This window comes from Silene latifolia, chromosome 2, assembly GCF_048544455.1.
Source record: "Silene latifolia isolate original U9 population chromosome 2, ASM4854445v1, whole genome shotgun sequence".
Lineage (NCBI taxonomy): Eukaryota > Viridiplantae > Streptophyta > Magnoliopsida > Caryophyllales > Caryophyllaceae > Silene > Silene latifolia.
Window position 1 is genome coordinate 55,454,691 of NC_133527.1, and position 8,855 is coordinate 55,463,545.

An 8,855-nucleotide genomic window follows, 5' to 3' on the forward strand; every position below is an offset into this window, starting at 1 on the left:
TGGAAACGGTTGGGTTCAAAGGCACACTCGGGCTCAGCCTTAGAAGGGAGGCTTGGTCCTCGCTTGAGTGTAAAAGATAGGCTGGGCCCTTGGGAGGAAATGACGATTCCTCCTAAGAAGCGCGCTAGACAGAACGCAACTACCCCTCCCCTGCAGGAGCCTCGGTCACGTGACCCAAAAGGCAAAGGGAAAAAGAAGATGTAGGAGCCTTCGACTCCAATCTATTATTTAATACTACTACTTATTATTTGTTGCTAGCTGTTTTCTTTTTGCTTTTGAAGGATGTAATGGGCATCGCCCGATCTTTAATAAGACTTACTATCTATTAAAATTCCCAGTTTCTGTATAAAATTTCATTTTATTAAAGGAAGGGTCGGTTATCTTGTTTTAAAGAGTCGCCTACGTATCTCGTTATCAACGAGAATCAAACCGAGCTCGTAGTTCCACAAAACAAACGCGCTACAATCATCGATTTATAACGCACAAAAAGCAAATGAAGCAAAAGTGCCGCGGCCTAGACTCGCTCACGAGCACTGCAATTCAAAATTTTTATTTTACGACATTGAGAATGAGTTCTACGGATAGTATTTCTTCAGTTGATCCAAATTCGTCGGATTCGCAAAGTCATTTCCATCTAGATCTGTTAGTCTGACTGCGCCTCCCGATAATATCTTCTTTACCAGGTAAGGACCGGCCCAGTTCGGCTTGAACTTTCCCCTCGGGTCAATTGGTAGTAAAGCGCGAACGGACTTTAGGACTAAATCCCCATCCTTTATTCCTCGAGGTTTCACCTTTTTGTTAAATGCCCTTTGTATCCTTTTTTGATAGAGTTGAACATGGTGTAGCGCATTTAACCGTCGCTCGTCGAGCATGACCAAAGAATCATACCTAGCCTGCAGCCAGTCAGCTTCCGGGACCTGACTTTCTAACAGAATCCTTAAAGAAGGTACCTCTAATTCGATAGGCTGGACTGCTTCCATCCCATATGTTAAATAGAACGGAGTTGCTCCAGTGGCTGTGCGAATAGACGTTCTGTATCCCCATAGTGCGAATGGTCTCTTCTCTCGCCATTCGCGATAATTGTCGGTCATCTTTCTGAGAATCACAGTGATTGTCTTGTTGGCGGCTTCCACTGCCCCATTCGTTTGAGGTCGATACGGTGACGACTTGTGGTGTTTGATTTTATACTTTTCAAGTATTACTAGCGTTTCACTGGAAGTGAGTGCCATGGTCGCTAATGAGCTCATGCGGCACCCCATATCTGCAAATGATTTCATTCTGAATGAACTTTGCTACCTGCTTTGCTTGTAGAACCTTGTATGATTTCACTTCTACCCACTTCGTGAAGTAATCGATGGCGACCAGCATGAAACAATGCCCACCTGTTCCAGATGGGTTGACCTTTCCAATAATGTCGATTCCCCATGTTGAGAAAGGCCATGGTGATGTCAAAGTATATAACAATGATGGCGGCACATGCTGTACGTTTGCGAAGATTTGGCAATTATGGCAATGTTTGACATATTGGCGACAATCTGTCTCCATCGTGGTCCGAAGAATACCCTAATCTCATGATTTTACGAACCAAAGATATGGGCATTCATGTGTGGGCCACACTCTCCGTCATGGACTTCTTCCATGACTCTTTTCGCAATTGGTGAGTCTATGCATCGCAGAAGGATATTTTGCGCGGTCTTCTTGTACAATTGTCCGTCATTGGTTCTAACGAATTGAGCGGCTAGCATTCGAATAGCGCGCTTTCCGCGGTTATCCATGTCGGGTGGATACTCTCCCGATTCTTTAAATTTCAGAATAGCATGATACCAAGGTTCGGCCTCGGTTTCTTCCGTGTCTCCGATTACATTAACATAAGCAGGTGATGATCTTCGTTCGACACATATCGGCATAGTATCCATATGATCGGTATGTTGATCGGAGCGGCTAGTTTTGATAGTGCATCAAAAACCGGTTTTTCGTCTCTGGGGAGGTGCACGTACTTGACCTCGGTGAACGACTTTTCTAGTTCTTCGATTTTTGCTTGGTACGGAGCCAAGCTATCACTTCGGGTTTTCCACGTCCCGGCCACTTGATTGATCACTAATGACGAGTCCCCATGTACTACAAGCTTTTTGATGCCTAACTCGAGAGCACTGTGCAAACCGAGTAGGCATGCTTCATATTCGGCCGCGTTATTAGTGACGTTAAAGTCCAATTTGATCGAGATAGGAACATGTTCACCCTCCGGTGAAATGAGTAGAACTCCTATCCCGTATCCCCTATAGTTCGATGCTCCATCGAAATAGAGGTCCCACGTATCATTGTTTATGTGAACGATATCTTCGTCGAAACGACCATGTATCCGAACTTCGTTTCTTCTATCGGGTTATCCGCCAAGAAGTCTGCAACCGCCCTTCCCTTTATCACTTTTAGCGGTACATATTTCGGTCGAACTCGGAAAGCATTAAAGTCCATCTTGACACCTGCTGTTCTCGTTGGGTTTTTCAAACAAGTATTTGATAGGGTCCATCTTCGAGTGGATGCGGACACTATGACTGAGCATGTAGTGCCGTAACTTCTTTGTCGCCCATACTAAAGCCAAACATGTCTTTTCGAGCTGAGTATACTTGATTTCATACTCCAAGAACTTTTTACTAATGTAGTAAATCGCTCTTTCCTCTTTATCGACTATCTCGCCAAAGATTGCCCCCATTGCGATCCGTCAAATCGTAAGATACAACAAAAGTGGTAACCCAGCCGTTGGTGGGCTGAAAACGGGAGGGGAAGATAGTATTTCTTTGATTTTATCGAACGCAGCTTGACAGTGATCATCCCATACGACGTGTTCCCCGACCTTCAATTTCTTGAAAATTGGCTCGCATATCATAGTTAGCCTTGCCACGAACCGACTTATATATTGGATTCTTCCCACGAAACCTCGAATTTCCTTCTCGGTTTTCGGGTGAGGCATTTCCATTATGGCCTTTATTTTCGATGGGTCCACCTCGATGCCACGGTGACTACGATGTGACCCAACAGTTTGCCGGATGTGACTCCGAATGCGCATTTTTGTGGATTCAACCTCATGTTATACTTGCGCAATCGTTCGAAGAATTTGCGTAGTGTACCAAGGTGGCCATCACGCTCCTTTGACTTGACAATCATGTCGTCGACATAAACCTCGACCTCCTTGTGCATCAAAGCATGTAACAATGTTGTCGCGGTCCTCTGGTATGTAGCCCCTGCGTTGATCAACCCAAAAGGCATTACTGTGTAGCAATAGGTTCCCCATTGCGTTCTGAACGCAGTCTTATGCATATCTTCTTTCGCCATCTTGATCTGATTATAACCGGCGTATCCATCCATAAAGGATAGTAACGCGTGTTTTGCCGTGTTGTCAACCAGGATGTCGATGTGAGGTAATGGGAAATCGTCCTTCGGACTTGCCTTGTTTAAATCCCGGAAGTCAACACAAACCCGAACTTTACCATCTTTCTTAGGCACTGGAATGACGTTAGCCACCCGAATCGAGTATCCGACACTTTGATGAACCCAGCTTTGAGTTGCTTGTCGATTTCTTCTTTGACCTTCAGAGACCAATCTGTATGCATTTTGCGTAGTTTCTGCTTGACCGGCTTATATCCCGGCTTGATTGGGATCCTGTGCTCTGCAATTTCCCTATCAATGCCCGGCATGTCTTTGTAGGACCATGCGAAAACATCTTTGAACTCATGCAACAAATCAATGAACCCTTGTCTTTCGGTGGGACTTAAAGTAGTTCCTATTTTAAGCTCCTGTGGTTCTAAGGTTGTACCTACATTGATAGTTTCGGTATCTTCGATGATCGAAGTTTTCTGTTCGTACTCTTCCAACCCTTTTATCAACTGTAGAGGTGGTTCCATTTCTTCTTCTTCTTCTTCTTCGACCAACTGTTCATCCTCGACCTCGCCTCTCATGTCATTATTAAAACAATCATTTTCCAAGTTTGAATTGCAATGTAAGTAAGACAAGTCGTAAGCAAACTGGTTCATATTATTATTGATTTGAAATTGCGCGAAATGCGCTAACATTTGAGCCAACTGATCAGAGCTCAGTGGCGAGATGGGGGTATTCGGGACAGGCCCCGGAATACCACCATTAGGAAAAGGTGCATAGGCAGGGAAAGCTAGGGGAGGGGTATTTTCAACACCTGACTCCTTAGACTCAAACTTAGGACCTAACTCAGACTCAGACTCAGACTCCGACTCAGACTCAGAATCGGTAACATCATCTGGCTTGAACATCTCTCCTTCTCCCGTTGTCAACTTGAAAAGAAGTCCTTTGTTGTCAGTCCACTTGATTGTTTTCCGCCATCCCGTGTTGGTCCTAAGAGGATCCACATCGGTGATGAGGGTAGATGGGTCAAACCGCTCGCTTCTCAGGATCATGCTTACCAAATCTTCGTTTGGCATTGGCGATTTCTTCTCTTCACCGAAAAGAAGACCCATAGCTTTCTCGTCATTTATTGGATCCGGTTTGGTTTCTACTGGCATCACGGTCAGAATGTCTTCAGGGATGTAGTAGCAGTCTTGGAATACTTTGATTCCTGGGACCATATGGTTCTTCTTTGGGTCAAAGATAGGTTCGGGGAAGTCCATGCAAGGGAGTTCTTCCCCAGCTTTCACGAAGTGACCGTTTAGAGTTAGGTGATACGGTCCCATTTTAATATCTCGATCTTCGATCGTTCTTCCCCTCTTTTCCCGTAGATCTTTCTCAGTGGGCTCATATCCAAGCCCGAACGTTACTCCCTTGGCTACGGGTGGTTTCAAATTGAAATCCTCCTCCCTTCTAGGATATAAAGAGAAACCGAAGTACTTCCCAGTTTTGAGAATCACCTCGCAGACATGACTTCCCGTATATAGATCCATATTTTCTGCTTCGGAGTTCAGCTCGATCATGTTGACAATCTCGAAACCACATGCGTCATTGGCGCTTTCGACCCTTACTTGAAGTAATGTCTCCTCCTGCCACATGAATGGCGTGGCGTCAATGGTGACGGTTTTGCCATTGAGTGGGACCTTGATTTTTCGATGCAGCGTTGATGTTACGGCCCTTGCAGCATGGATCCAGGGCCTTCCCAACAATAAGTTGAAGGATGAGCAAATGTCAATTACTTGGCAATTTATTTTCTTTTCCACTTGCCCAGTCTGTACTACCAGGTCGACAAGTCCACTCACTCGACGCACGCAGTGCCATCGAATGCCCGAACCTGCTGCGTAGTGGGGATGAAGTCATTCTTCTCCAAACCCAGAATATGCGCCGTTTTTCGGAGGGAGTACGTTGACGGCCGATCCGTCGTCAACCAAGGTCATAGGGATATGCTTGTTGAGACACACGGTAGCAATATAGAGGGCCAGGTTATGTCGAGGCCCGAACGGTGGCAGATCTTCGTCGGAGAATGTTACAGCGTTGGTGATCTGAGGCCGATTCTGGGCGATGTGAGTGACCATGTCCGCAGGAGTAGTATTTGACGACACGGTCATGTTCATCAAAGCTTGTAACAAAGCTTGACGATGTTCGAAAGAGCTCAGGATAAGTTGCCAGATAGATACGTCGGCCTTAGTCTTTTGGAGTTGCTTGATGAGGGAAGCCTCGGAGGTCGACCCTTCACCAAGAACTTCGACCACTACCGGCTCTTTGAGAGGCGTCTTGTTCGGGGTATCTTTAGCTTTCTCCACACGATACGGGCGTCCGGATCTAGTCAAATGGTTTGACTCTAGGGCATCTTGCCTCACCTTTAAGATTTCTTCTTGGGTGTGAGGAATTGTCGCACCTTTGACGAGGTAAACATCATCCTCGTCATCGGCCCAAACGCCATTGATTTCATTGCCGCTTCGGAGTATGTAAGGAGTACAATCGACAACAAAATCCCCGAATGTAATCTCGTTTCTCGAGCTTGGTAGGAATTCGGAGCAATCTACAAATATTCTTCCGACGAAAACCCCTTTTAGACGACATGGGCGGATCAAGTGAGAGTAATCGACACTATCTTCGGTAGAGACAAAGTTAATGTGGTCGCCAAACGGATTGGTGACGTTGTTGGGCTTTATGGCCGGGATTGGGAGCGTTCCGTTCTCAATCATATCTTGAATTTCGTGCTTTAGTCTAAAGCACCTTTCGATGATCGTGTCCCTTCCCTTGATGAAAGGCACAGTGAGGCATTCGGTTTATACCATTTGCCTTGTTGTTCGTGGTGGATCCGGAGTTGGACCAATGGGCTTCAACTTTCCTTGGGCCATGAGCCTTTGGAGAGCATAGGCGTAAGTGCACCCGATATCGGTGAATACCCTCGGAGCTTGGCGCGGAGGCCTTTTTGACTGTCCATCTAAGAGATTGACAGTTTCAACAAAGTGAGCCGCTGCGGGCGCTTTTGCTTTAGATGACGAAGCCCCTTGGTATCCCTTTGGCTTCTCGGCTTGAAAGAATTCGGACATCGTCCTCTACCTTTATCCCGATCCTTATCAATTCTTTGAAAGAACCAAAATTCTGGTATTTCAGAGCATTACGGTAAACGGGTCGTAAATTCTTCACGAACTTATCTACCATTTCGACTTCATCAGGCTTCTTAGCTAGTTTTACGCTTTCAGCGCGCCATCTTGCGAGGAATTCAGTAAAGCCCTCTTTCTCCTTTTGTGTCATAACCTCCAAAGTTCTTATGTTGGTTTGAATCTCAACATTGTCAAAGATAGTGCTTACGAACTCCACCGTAATATCTTCGAAAGTGGGGAAGTTCTTATGGTCAAGATTGTAGAACCACGCCTTCGGGTGTTCTCCCGAGATTGGGCGAAAAAATTTCGAGAGCATATCAAAGGGTACTCCCTTCATGCTAAGTACCCTTTATAGGCCTTAACATGGTGGACTGGATCTTCAGTGCCCTTGAACTTTGGGATGTCAGTGAGTACCATGTTCGTGGGCAACTTGTCCTGAACTAGGGCATAGGCCCTAGCATTCTCATAGTGAATGTTCTTCCCCTGGGAGAGCTTCAAACGGTCTTCGATGAACTTGAACCGTTTCTCCAGATCAGTCAGTGGTGGAGGGGAATCTTCACCTAGCTTGGATTCGATTGCATCCATTTGGGTCATCATGAGGTTCACGGCCTCAGTAAGCTTGTTAACAGCATCTTCCATTGCTTGACGTCGGGTTTTTGGCGGCCTTTCTACAAGAAAACCCCGTACTGAGTCAATATTTAAAGTAAGAGCCCCTGCACACTTAAGGACACGACCCCAACTTGACTCAAACAAAGACTCGACTTGAGATTGATTAAACAAGGGTTCGACTCATGGTTTGATTTAGACATCGGTTCACTTTAGACTCGACAAAACGACATGACTCAAACTGTCATAACTCGATTCTAAACTGGACTTGGTGTGACTAAACCCGTGATTGGGCTAACATAGCCCATGGGTTCGTGTGAAACGTCCATAAGGGCTTAGCTTGGACGTTTTTTGTGGACTATCCTAGACCAAAAGGTCGACCAACATGACTCAAAGCCCAAGAGGTGAGCTTGGGTGACCCAACAAGGTCGTGTTCTAGACTCTTGGAATGAAAAAAAATACGTCTAGCCTAACACGGCCAGGACCCGGACACGACTTGACGCATTTCATGCTTGGTTGAGGTTCGAGAAACATTATGGATCGGATTTGAAAAAAAAACAAAAGGTTGATTCGAAAATGAGATTTGAAATGGGCAGCATGCCGGCTATAAAAGCTCATTTTGGGCCGAAAATTCTAGTCCTATTTGGGCAGCATTCCGCGTTTTTAAAACCATGCTATTTTGAAAGTAAGTTGTTCAAAAGTTCGGTTTTGAAAAGGACATGGGAATTTTCGAAAAAAAGACTTGGGAAAACAAATTGCACATTGTCATTCTCATGTTATAAGGATGTATGCTCCTAGACATCTCTAAGTCCCGGCAAGTCTTCTACAAGAAGGTCTATGCCCTCCATCCTTTTGCGGTCTTATAGAGCAAGGTGTCTTAAGGTAAAGTACCTAGAAGATCGTCCCCACCATCAAGAACCACGCGAGGCGAAGTGGAAGCGAGCAATGTGCAGCTTCCTGGCATAGTGGGACGTCGCCCCCCACGCATCACGAAGAAACGCTGGGACGGCCCGGGCAAGTCCTTAAGGGTTTATGCATGAATTGTAGCACTATGAGTAATGTTTTACTTTCCAACACTTTCTTTTCAAGTTTCACCTCGGAGGAAAAGACCCTAGAAACAAAGTGTAACTAGTCCTCTTTTCCCAATGAGTCGCCAAATCAGTGGACAAGGCCCTCGGGACCTGCGTCCGCGGGATCCACACTAGGCATAATCGACTCGAGGTTCTTTCAAATCGAATTAAGACATATTAGAGTCGCCACCAAGTTTTTTGGGAACTTGGAACCGTTCAAGTCAACTTTACACCTTTCATCGAAAAGCATAAAGCCAATCGACTACGAGTGATTAAAGATAAAGACTTGTACCCTATATCACTCGATTTGAATGACTCTCGTAATCCAATGGTATTTAGACGGATCCACAAACCATAGATCTTGAGTAAGGGGTGAGGGTACGTGTTGGGAAGCCCATAAGGACACCCAACCCCGCCCGTCGATAACGGCCTCTACTAAGTCAAGTGTCGGATTTCAAACAAGGTCATAGCTACTACGATGTATGATATGCAAACGTTGTTTTAACCCTATCATGTGACAACAATTTCTATGTCGTTTTAGATGCAACTAAACTAACTTTGTCAAAGTTGTAATTTAGCATGTGGGTTGATTGATCTAACAACATACAAACGAAAGCAAACAAGGCTTAGGGGGAATGGGGGAGCCGTTGGGATC